Here is a 13,201-nt window from a genome sequence, read left to right on the forward strand (position 1 = left end):
TTAAGTGCACAGTGCTGTCATTGCCTGTTAGTATGGTGCGAGTTTGCAGAATAATTCTATTCAAGACATTGATGTGCTCAACCGACTTAAGTTTCAAGTTTTATTGTCACGTGCACAGGATACAGCAGGTGTAAAACAGTAAAGTAAAATGCTTAATTTGCGAGCTCTTTCCCAACAATGCACAATAAAGGTAGTGATATAGATGGGATGAAAACATGTGAAACGTGAAAGAAACATGAGAATACAATTATATACAGGTCTTATATACAGGTCTTATATACAGGTTTAGTGCAGATCCTTCAGTGACTTCAATGAGTGCAATTACTCTGAAATGAAGTGGATTATTTCCAGATTAAGTAGGCCTACGTTTCCTCTTTAACGGGTGGCATAATCTAATTATGGCATGAAATCATTTTACTGACATCTTGACCCATACCTTGAAAGCGTAAGCTGTAAAGCGTTAAGACTTCTGGTGATTTAAAGTACTAAAAATATAGCTCTTGAAGTATAGGATTTATAAACACCTTCATGAGGTCAGGAAAAGTGTCTTACCTTATCATAACCAAAACACGATTGCTCCATTGTTTATATTTTTTCTTGTCATTAAAGACTTTATAAAGCAAATAATACATATTTATTTTGCTCTTATAGAATGTCATTCCTTTCCCACTCTTAGCCATATCAATATTTTACTATGATAGTGGCTGGCACTTGCATCTCATCTGTGTCCTGCATCTTCCAAACCTCCAACGGTTAACTGGTCTGGATTGTCAGCTTCATTGAATAGTTCCAGCACTTGGACAAAACTACATTTTATGACCTTGCGTCAGAGCATTGTTGCATCACTTATGAGTTTTCTACCTGCAATTCAGCACATACGTCTTTGTTGTAGAACCATGTTGTACATTTTTTTTTTTTTTAAATGGTGTGCCCTCAATGGTGTTCCTCATCAAGAGGTATAGTCTGGTCAGGAATCCATTACGTTGCTCTACATGAATGAAATTGACCAGAGAAGAAATGTATTTGCCAATGCCAGGCATTTTCTATAACCTTGCTGAGGCTGCATTGGGTGGGAGGTAGCCTAGCGGTTAAAGTGTTGGGCTAGTAACTGGTAGGTCGCGAGTTCGAATCCCACTAGGCTAATTGCCTGCCATTAGCCTAAATGTATATTTAAGCAATAATGCCTGAGGAGGTGTGGTATATGGACAATATACCATGGCTAAGGGCTGTTCTTACGCACCGCATATACCACAAACCCCCTAAGTGCCTTATTGCTATTATAAACTGGTTACCAACTTAATTAGAGCAGTAAAATAAATATTTTGTCATACCCGTGGTATACTGTCTGATATACCACGGCTGTCAGCCAATCAGCATTCAGGGCTTGAACCAACCAGTTTATAATTAGGATTTTAAAGCCCTCGGAGGGATATCAATCATTGAAATTGCTCAACAGTAAAACATGTCTACCTTTCAAATGGCCTACTGTAAAGCTTTCTTTTCTGCATGGGATGATAGAAACATTTATTGATCATTACCATATTTTGATTCATAACAAAACCATTCACATTTCCTCAGAAATGGTTCTCTATAGTGTGAAGTGTAAACTTCCAAGATGGATGATTTCCATGGTTCTGACCTAGTTGTCAGCCCTTTGTATTTCTAGACACCAATTTGAGATTTCATGAATCAAAGCATTTTCCGGACAACATCAAAGGGAAGGCAGTATTGTGAATGACTATTGTGATTATGGAAAAAGCACAAATATGCTGAGGGTTGTTTTGGCTCAGTGATATTATTTTCAAAGTAAAATGGGTTGCAATATGTTTGTTTATATTAGAAACATCCGATTGATACGTGTAGTTTACATTCAGTTATTAGATTTTCATATCCTTCAGTCTTATTCAGACTGGTATATGACTCGATATCGCAATTCTAACCTTGGCTAGTGATTCTCACTTCAATTCCATATCTACTGTTTGACGCTATATTATTACTCAACACTATCCTTCGTCACCCAGGTTGTGGCCCCACTCAATGGCTCTTTTATTGCTGCTTGCAGCTGTATCAGTAGTGGTAGTATTGGTATATCGCTCTAGCGCAGAGCTTGCACCCTATCCTGCTCTTTGTATGGGCTATTTTCCATCCTCAGTGAGATAGATTATGCATGCGCATCCATCTGTACTCACAGTTGTCTGTCAAATATAGATGCATAGTTCAGACTGAAGAGAGGTGCCCACACTCTACACTAGCTTCTTGAAAGTCATCTACTTGTCCCAACTGTATAAGCTGGAAAGAGTTGACTTCCACACCTTTCTGGGCTGCTTTGACAGTACATGGACACCCCTTTTGTTTTCAGTGTCTGAAATGTCCCAAGGTCAGTCAGAGGACATCTCCTGGACACAGACTGTCACAGGCAGGCTTAGGGGACACACATTGTACATGATAGCAAGGATTGGTGACATGGTACAGTAAAAGGATTTCTTTCCGTCTTCTCAGTGTGATGTTTCAAGGTTCAGAGACCCTCCAGACTTCTCTATGCAATTAGAAGCCATCCTCTGTTTTTCTATCCACTATTCTGGATTTAAACGTCAGCAAGCATCGACAAATGTTGTAGGATATGCTATTTCAGGTAATAAAATCTGTTCAAGGTATGATACAGATGTCATATGTCTTTTGGTGACAGCTAGTAATCTATAATAATTGTGTCCTTTGTTTCCTCTGGTGGCAGGCAGCCGACTAGGGTGGTGTGTGAACTTAGCTCAGCTTGGAAGCTGGATTTGTACTCTGATTTAGATTTGTCACTGTCACTATTAAGGTTTCATATTATCAAGAGAAATGCTCTAAGCATGTCGTTTGCCCTCTCTAAGATGTTTGATTACTTTAAAAAGGACTGTGAGAGACACTTTGAAATGTGACTTTGGTTTCTCCTTGAGTTAATGTTTATTTGCCAAGAGGCTTTTATGTAAAGGCCAATACAGTGGCCATGTACAGTTTTATGTAATCACAGAAATCTACCCTTCCTTCAAATGGTTGTCATAATAATAGGTTGAGTCCCAGCTGTCAATCTGTCGTGACTAAAGTCAGCCTTGCCTAGCTTAGTGTGTGTGTGTGTGTGTGTGTGTGTGTGTGTGTATGTGTGTGTGTCCTGTGTGTGTATTAGAGACACCATTGTGTTACTGCAGGAGATGCTATGCGTTTCTCACAGTGAAATCTGTCCTCAACCTGAGACGTCAGACTGGAGTCAGATAGCCATTGCTGGCTGGTGACCTCAATGCTTTCACTGAACAAACAGGCTTTCAAGGACACAGATACAGTTGAAGTCGGAAGTTTACATACACCTTAGTCAAATACACTTAAACTAAGTTTTTCACCATTCCTGAAATTTAATCCTAGTAAAAATTCCCTGTCTTAAGTCAGTTAGAATCACCACTTCATTTTAAGAATGTGAAATGTCAGAATAATAGTTGAGAGAATTATTTATTTCAGCTTTTATTTTATTCCCAGTGGGTCAGAAGTTTACATACACTCAATTAGCATTTGGTAGCATCGCCTTTAAATTGTTTAACTTGGGTCAAACGTTTCGGGTAGCCTTCCACAAGCTTCCCACAATAAATTGGATGAATTTTGGCCCATTCCTCCTGACAGAGCTGGTGTAACTGAGTCAGGTTTGTAGGCCTCCTTGCTCGCACAAGCTTTATCAGTTCTGCCCACAATTCTATAGGATTGAGGTCAGGGCTTTGTGATGGCCACTCCAATACCTTGACTTTGTTGTCACAACTTTGGACGTATGCTTGGGGTCATTTTCCATTTGGAAGACCCATTTGCGACCAAGCTATAACTTCCTGACTGATGTCTTGAGATGTTGCTTCAATATTTCCTCATGATGCCATCTATTTTGTGAAGTGCACCAGTCCCTCCTGCAGTAAAGCATCCCCACAACATGATGCTTCCACCCCCGTGCTTCACGGTTGGGATAGTGTTCTTCGGCTTGCAAGCCTCCCCCTTTTTCCTCCAAACATAACAAATGGTCATTATGGCCAAACAGTTCTATTTTTGTTTCATCAGACCAGAGGACATTTCTCCAACAAGTACGATCTTTGTCCCCATGTGCAGTGGCAAACCGTAGTCTGGCTTTTTTTATGGTAGTTTTGGAGCAGTGGCTTCTTCCTTGCTAAGCGGCCTTTCAGTTTATGTCGATATAGGACTCGTTTTACTGTGGATATAGATACTTTTGCACCTGTTTCCTCCAGCATCTTCACAAGGTCCTTTGTTGTTGTTCTGGGATTGATTTGCACTTTTCGCACCAAAGTACATTCATCTCTAGGAGACAGAGCGTGTCTCCTTCCTGAGCGGTATGATGGCTGCGTGGTCCCATGGTGTTTATACTTGCATACTATTGTTTGTACAGATGAATGTGGTACCTTCAGGCATTTGAAAATTGCTCCCAAGGATGAACCAGATTTGTGGAGGTCAACAACAAAAAATGTCAGGTCTTGGCTGAACTCTTTTGATTTTCCCATGATGTCAAGCAAAGAGGCACTGAGTTTGAAGGTAGGCCTTGATATACATCTGCAGGTACACCTCCATTTGGCTCAAATCATGTCAATTAGCCTATCAGAAGCTTCTAAAGCCATGACATCATTTTCTGGAATTTTCCAAGCTGTTTAAAAGCAAAGTCAACTTAGTGTATGTAAACTTCTGACCCACTGGAATTGTGATACAGTGAATTATAAGTGAAATAATCTGTCTGTAAACAATTGTTGGAAAAATAACAAAGTAACAAATAACAAAGTAGATGTCCTAACCGACTTGCCAAAAGTTTGTTATCAATAAATTTGTGGAGCGGTTGAAAAATGAGTTTTAATGACTCCAACCTGAGTGTATGTAAACTTCTGACTTCAACTGTACTCTCTCTCTGTCTGAAATGGTTGATCATGTTTGCTACCCCATGCACTATATATGATCAGAAACATAGATGTTATATCATTTATATGAGAAACATGTCTCCAGCTAGAGCAATCCAAACAAAGAGACATTTACTTATGATATTCTCTTTTCAGATAGTTTCAGATATTTTTGAATTTCAATTAAATGCTACACTTAGAGAAACTATGATATCAAGTAATCACTTGATTTCAGATGCAATGAAAATGTAACCTACAGCTTGAGATTTACTCAGCAAAGTGGCCTCTTAGTGCCTCACTTTGAGATCATAAATAAACCATTGCATTCATTCCTTATTGGGCTGAACCTCTCAACCTAATTCCCTAATGAGATTGAGCGATTTGTTTGTCTCAGTTACAGTTACAAGATATATGTTCCTATCTCCACATTACACAGATTAAATATTGAGCTGGACTCCATTAGTTATATTGAGGATTCTGAAACCAGTAACCAACCCAGTCTGCTTGAACTCCTATATGAGTGGCTGGTAGCCGAGCAGTTAGAGTGTTGCGTCATTAAATCGAAAGGTTGCTTGTTTATTTGCCCTTGAGCAAGGCACTTAACCCTAATTGCTCCAGGGTCGTTGTTGATAATGGCTGACACTGGCCATGACCTCAATCTCTGAGGGTGTCTCAGGGGGAGTTGGGATATGCAAAAAGCACATTTCCAAATCACACATGTACTAATACACAGTTGTACATGTGTGCCCATGATCACTCTGGATGAACTGCAGAGATCTACAGCTGAGGTGGGAGACTCCATAGGACAACAATCAGTCGTATATTGCACAAATCTGGCCTTTATGGAAGAGTGGCAAGAAGAAAGCCATTTCTTAAAGATATCCATAAAAAGTGTTGTTTAAAGTTTGCCACAAGCCACCTGGGAGACACACCAAACATGTGGAAGAAGGTGCTCTGGTCAGATGAAACCAAAATTGAACTTTTTGGCAACAATGCAAAACGTTATGTTTGGCGTAAAAGCAACACAGCTGAACACACCATCCCCACTGTCAAACATGGTGGTGGCAGCATCATGGTTTGGGCCTGCTTTTCTTCAGCAGGGACAGGGAAGATGGTTAAAATTGATGGGAAGATGGATGGAGCCAAATACAGGACCATTCTGGAAGAAAACCTGATGGAGTCTGCAAAAGACCTGAGACTGGGACGGAGATTTGTCTTCCAACAAGACAATGATCCAAAACATAAAGCAAAATCTACAATGGAATGGTTCAAAAATAAACATATCCAGGTGTTAGAATGGCCAAGTCAAAGTCCAGACCTGAATCCAATCGAGAATCTGTGGAAAGAACTGAAAACTGCTGTTCACAAATGCTCTCCATCCAACCTCACTGAGCTCAAGCTGTTTTGCAAGGAGGAATGGGAAAAAATGTCAGTCTCTCGATGTGCAAAACTGATAGAGACATACCCCAAGTTACAGCTGTAATCGCAGCAAAAGGTGGCGCTACAAAGTATTAACTTAAGGGAGCTGAATAATTTTGCACGCCCAATTTTTCAGTTGATTTGTTAAAAAAGTTTGAAATATCCAATAAATGTCGTTCCACTTCATGATTGTGTCCCACTTGTTGTTGATTATTCACAAAAAAATACAGTTTTATATCTTTATGTTTGAAGCCTGAAATGTGGCAAAAGGTCGCAAAGTTCAAGGGGGCCGAATACTTTCGCAAGGCACTGTAGATACTTTTGTACCTGTTCCCTCCAGCATCTTCACTAGGTCCTTTGGTGTTGTTCTGGGATTGATTTGAGCGTTTCGCATCAAAGTACGTTCATCTCTAGGAGACAGAACGCGTCTCCTTCCTGAGCGGTATGACGGCTGTCTGGTCCCATGGTGTTAATACTTGCGTACTATTGTTTGTACAGATGAATGTGGTACATTCAGGCATTTGACAATTGCTCTTCTTGGGTATGACACTACAAGCTTGGCACACCTGTATCAAATCAAATCAAATTTATGTATATAGCCCTTCGTACATCAGCTGATATCTCAAAGTGCTGTACAGAAACCCAGCCTAAAACCCCAAACAGCAAGCAATGCAGGTGTAGAAGCACGGTGGCTAGGAATAACTCCCTAGAAAGGCCAAAACCTAGGAAGAAACCTAGAGGAACCAGGCTATGTGGGGTGGCCAGTCCTCTTCTGGCTGTGCCGGGTGGAGATTATAACAGAACATGGCCAAGATGTTCATAAATGACCAGCATGGTCGAATAATAATAAGGCAGAACAGTTGAAACTGGAGCAGCAGCACGGTCAGGTGGACTGGGGACAGCAAGGAGTCATCATGTCAGGTAGTCCTGGGGCATGGTCCTAGGGCTCAGGTCAGTTGAACTGGAGCAGCAGCACGGCCAGGTGGACTGGGGACAGCAAGGAGTCATCATGTCAGGTAGTCCTGGGGCATGGTCCTAGGGCTCAGGTCCTCCGAGAGAGAGAAAGAAAGAGAGAAGGAGAGAATTAGAGAACGCACACTTAGATTCACACAGGACACCGAATAGGACAGGAGAAGTACTCCAGATATAACAAACTGACCCTAGCCCCCCCGACACATAAACTACTGCAGCATAAATACTGGAGGCTGAGACAGGAGAGCTGTATTTGGAGAGTTTCTCCCATTCTTCTCTGCAGATCCTCTCAAGCTCTGTCAGGTTGGATGGGGAGCGTCACTGCTTGTCACTCAAGTACATTCATAAACTTGTCCCGAATCCACTCCAGCGTTGTCTTGGCTGTGTGCTTAGGGTCGTTGTCCTGTTGGAAGGTGAACCTTCGCCCCAGTCTGACGTTCTGAGAGCTCTGGAGCAGGTTTTCATCAAGGATCTCTCTGTACTTTGCTCTGTTCATCTTTCCCTCAAGCCTGACTAGTCTCCCAGTCCCTACCGCTGAAAAACATCCCCACAGCATGATGCTGCCACTACCATGCTTCACCGTAGGGAGGTGCCAAGAGTTCAATCTTGGTTTCATTGGACCAGAGAATCTTGTTTCTCATGGTCTGAGAGTCCCCATTGCCTTTTGGCAAATTCCAAGCGGGCTGTCATGTGCCTTTTACTGAGGGGGGGTTTCTGTCTGGCCACTCCATAAAGGCCTGATTGGTGGAGTGCTGCAGAGATGGCCTTTTCTTCTGGAAGATCCTCCCATCCCCACAAAGGAAGTCTGGAGCTCTGCCAGAGTGACCATTTGGTTCTTGGTCACCTCCCTGACCAAGGCCCTTCTCCCCCAATTGCTCAGTTTGGCCGGGTGGCCAGCTCTAGGAAGAGTCTTGGTGGTTCCAAACTTCTTCCATTTCGAAATGATGGAGGCCACTGTGTTCTTGGGGACTTTCAATGCTGCAGGCATTTGTTGGTACCCTTCCCCAGATCTGCGCCTCGACACAATCCTGTCTCAGAGCTCTACGACAATTATTTCGACCTCATGGCTTGGTTTTTGCTCTGACATGCACTGTCAACTGTGGGACCTTATATAGACAGGTGTGTGCCTTTCCGAATCATGTCCAATCAATTGAATTTACCACAGGTGAACTCCAATCAAGTTGTAGAAGCATTTCAGGGATGATCAATGGAAACAGGATGCACCTCAGCTCAATTTTGAGTCTCATAGCAAAGGGTCTGAATATTTATGTAAGTAAGGTATTTGTTTTATATTTTATAATTGACAAAAAAAAACGTTGTTCCTTAGTCATTATGAGGGATTGTGTGTAGATTGATGAGAAGAAAAATAATTTCATCAATTTTAGAATAAAGCTGTAACGTATCAAAATGTAGAAAAAGTCAATGGGTCTGAATACTTTCCGAATGCACTGTACATCTGTCCAAATGAAAGATAACCAGCCATATGTTAGCTATAGGGATTCTTTAAACTCCAAAATGAGCCAAAATTGTCCAAAATGAAATGGTTACATCTGAAACAATTTACACCATAGAGATGGATTCTGTGACAGCCTCAATGAAGTGCCTGTGCTGTCTCCAATTTAAAGTTGCATGCTCTACCAACTGATCTACAGAAGACCAGCATGTGTGTAGTGGACAAGTGCACACTTCAGGAAAAGGTGTAGAGTATTGAGATGCATAGCCAGCAGCGGGGCTCCAACCATCCAACAGCTATTTGGCCAAAACATATTGACATCTATAATGTGCTATACTGTACTGTACTCTACTGTACCCTACGGTATTCTACTGTACTGTAGTGTGTTATACTGTACTCTACTGTACCCTACTCTACGGTATTCTACTGCACTGTGCTTTACTATACTGTATCCTACTGTACTGTAGTGTAGTGTGCTCCACTACATTGTGCCCTAATTTATTGTACTCGTACTGTACGGTACTCTACTGTACTGTGCTCTACTTTACTCTACTTGAGTTTCTTACAATTGAAGAAAGGGCCCATGGACTCTTTATCTAGTGGTCTTGATCTTGAGACCACTCAAGACCACAAACTCAGTCTTTAACTTGTCATGGTCTCATGGGCCTGGATCTTGGGACCAATGTTCTGGTATAAATCTTGGCTCCTGGATATGAACTTACTCCTTGGTTTTTGAGTGCCTGCTCTAACAATGTAAATACATGTCCTTAGAGATGGAACGCAGATGGGAGGAGGCAAGATTAGGTGGGACCATTCTAGCCAAAAGAGGGCAGATAGATAGAGGACTCATCTTTGTATCTGTGCCATTATAGCATCTGTGACAGCATGGGCAGCGCCATTGAGGCTATCTACATTTTAAAGCAGGAGTTGGAATCGAAATTGGTTTATATCATTCGTTTCTGTTCTGTTTTAAACCTCCAAAATATTTTTTATTAAAAACATTCAGCTCCAGATTAAATTACATCCGATAGAGAAGCTTGCTTTGGAGGGGGCAAGCTATTTACATACAATTGGACAGACGAGAGAGCAAGAGAGAGTGGAGGAGGCGGCTTGCCTTGAAGCGCTGGGCATCTTATATGAATTAGGCACACATAATTATACCTACGGAGGACCAGTTCTGTATCTTTGAACTTCAGAGCTGGCTTAACGTTGAACCAACTAGCTAGCTATACTCAGCAAAAAAAAGAAATGTCCTCTCACTGTCAACTGTGTTTATTTTCAGCAAACTTAACATGTGTAAATATTTGTATGAACATAACAAGACTCAACAACTGAGACATAAACTGAACAAGTTCCACAGACATGTGACTAACAGAAATGGAATAATGTGTCCCTGAACAAAGGGGGGTCAAAAGTAACAGTCAGTGTCTGGTGTGGCCACCAGCTGCATTAAGTACTGCAGTGCATCTCGTCCTCATGGACTGCACCAGATTTGCCAGTTCTTGCTGTGAGATGTTACCCCACTCTTCCACCAAGGCACCTTCAAGTTCCCGGACATTTCTGAGGGGAATGGCCCTAGCCCTCACCCTCTGATCCAACAGGTCCCAGACGTGCTCAATGAGATTGAGATCCGGTCTCTTCGCTGGCTATGGCAGAACACTGACTTTCATGTCTTGCAGGAAATCACGCACAGAAAGAGCAGTATGGCTGGTGGCATTGTCATGCTGGAGGGTCATCTCAGGATGAGCCTGCAGGAAGGGTATCACATGAGGGAGGAGGATGTCTTCCCTGTAACGCATAGCGTTGAGATTGCCTGCAATGACAACAAGCTCAGTCCAATGATGCTGCGAGACACACTGTCCCAGATGAATCGCGTTTTTGTCTTGGATTCACGTTTATCTTCGAAGGAATGAGCATTACACCGAGGCCTGTACCTTGGAGCGGGATCGATTTGGAGGTGAAGGGTCCGGGGCAGTGTGTCATGGTCTGGGGCAGTGTGTCACAGCATCATCGGACTGAGCTTGTTGTCATTGCAGGCAACAATCTCAACGCTACAGGGAAGACATCCACCTCCAAATCGATCCTGCTCCAAGGTACAGGCCTCAGTGTAACACTCATTCCTTCGAAGATAAACACAAACCCGACCATCACCCCTGGTGAGACAAAACCGCGACTCGTCAGTGAAGAGCCCTTTTTGCCAGCCCTGTCTGGTCCAGCGACGGTGGGTTTGTGCCCATAGGCGACGTTGTTGCTGGTGATGTCTGGTGAGGACCTGCCTTACAACAGGCCTACAAACCCTCAGTCCAGCCTCTCTCAGCCTTTTGCGGACAGTCTGAGCACTGATGGAGGGATTGTGTGTTCCTGGTGTAACTTGGGCAGTTGTTGTTGCCATCCTGCACCTGTCCCGCAGGTGTGATGTTCGGATGTACCAATCCTGTGCAGGTGTTGTTACACGTGGTCTGCCACTGTGAGCATGATCAGCTGTCCGTCCTGTCTCCCTGTAACGTCTTAGGCGCCTCACAGTACGGACATTGCAATTTATTGCCCTGCCCATATCTGCAGTCCTCATGCCTCCTTGCAGCATGCCTAAGGCACTTTCACGCAGATGAGCTGCGACCCTGGGCATATTTCTTTTGGTGTTTTTCAGAGTCAGTAGAGAGGCCTCTTTAGTGTCCTAGATTTTCATAACTGTGACCTTAATTGCCAACCGTCTGTAAGCTGTTAGTGTCTTAACAACCTTTCCACATGTTCATTAATTGTTTGTTTATGGTTCATTGAACAAGCATGGGAAACAGTGTTTAAACACTTCACAATGAAGATCTGTAAAGTTATTTGGATTTTTACGAATTATCTTTGAAAGACAGGGTCCTGAGTTTAACTAGCTAATAAGCTTGTGTATGCATAGCGCCACCAGAATTAAAATAAAAACACATCTCACCTTTTAGAAGCTATTAAATCCAATATGAAACGTGGTGTCTATAGTATCCTTAACTAGCATTGAAAGGTTAACCCCTTCTTCTCGAATAAAACAACCTTTCCCCCTAATTTCTGAATCATGCTTGTAACGTCAGTAGGCTACTAGACTATGCTTCAGGGGGAGGGGTGGGTTGCCTACACACACACAGGCAAAGATTTTCAGCTGGCAGGTAGGCAGACACAAGAATACGTTTCTGCGTGACAGAGTGAGGGCTTTGCCTTGGCGCTTTGTTGCATTTTTTGTGGGACTGGAAAAAAATGCCTGGGACATAAAATAAAGTTATTAACCAGTTTCCATGCTTTTAAAATAATGGTTCTGTTCCGGAAGAGTATATATAACTTTCGTTTGTGGTTCTGATTCTGTTCCTCTAAAAATGTAGTTATTTTCTGGTTTTCGGTTCTGTTCCCTAAACCGGTTCCAACCCCCATTTTAAAGTATTCCATTTTCTTATTCTTCATTGGCTGATTTCTCCCAACTCATAGGAATCCCCACCGAGTTGACTACTTTAAAATGGTGGAAGCTCTCAATGGCAATGTCTATGCTAAAACTTGTTGTATATCCATGATGAGTCCTCAACCTATCTCTAGGACTCTGACAACAGGCACAAGTCTGAAATAAAGTAATTTTTGCGTAAATTGCCGAAATGTCACATGCATCCACTTATATCATTGCATTCGTAACAACCTAACCATTTTGAAACTTGTATTCAATCAGATAAGCATCACGTAGCAAATAAGCAATTATATTTTTTGTTAACCAAATTTGACCCTCATTGACATCCATACAAAATTATGGGAGGAGTAAAACCTCTCACTTTGCCTCTTCCTCTCTGACCACAGGCAACCCACTTTGTAGAAGATAATGCTCTCTGATCATTGGCTGATAATTTCCAACCCCTAGGAATCCCCACCCAGTTGACTACTTTTAAATGGTGGAAGCCCTCAATGGCAATGTCTATAACAAAACAAATGATTTCCATCTAGATACCCCTATTTATCTCAAAGATTGACACATGATACTGAAACGCCTGAAAGTGTTAATTTAAACATCTAACAACATAATGAATTAGCTGCATAAGTTATTCAATAACTCAACAAGTTTCAGATTCATACAATCAACATTTTACAGAGAACAATAGAGATTATATTTCTCTAAATTCCAATTTAAAGGTTTTGAAAATCTGGTTAAAAAGCATGTTTTTACTATTTTGTTAATTTGGTATCCAAAATAAAATGTCTAAAATTAATCTATAATGAATCTGTTTATCCCTTTATTGCATCCTTTTACTATTACATTTAGTGGGGTGGTAAGGTACTCAGGTAAATATTTCAAATATGCAATACAAACAAAGTGTGTGAGTTATATACTGTATACTGGATCTGGTCTACCTGACATACTGTATGTTGGAAGACGTGTATTGAAGGTCTGGGAGAAATAGGATACAAATGTGCATTGTATTCCGACCCCCAAATT

General features: G+C 41.8%; 1 protein-coding gene across 1 annotated transcript in view; it reads left to right on the plus strand.

Annotated features, from left to right (window-relative positions):
- The window catches only part of LOC139387936 (small conductance calcium-activated potassium channel protein 2-like), a 33,964-nt gene that overhangs the window by 1,417 nt on the left and 19,346 nt on the right, over positions 1-13,201 (plus strand). The gene's annotated exons all lie outside the window — the stretch shown is intronic.

This window comes from Oncorhynchus clarkii, chromosome 29 (genome assembly GCF_045791955.1).
Source record: "Oncorhynchus clarkii lewisi isolate Uvic-CL-2024 chromosome 29, UVic_Ocla_1.0, whole genome shotgun sequence".
NCBI classification, from domain to species: Eukaryota; Metazoa; Chordata; class Actinopteri; order Salmoniformes; family Salmonidae; genus Oncorhynchus; species Oncorhynchus clarkii.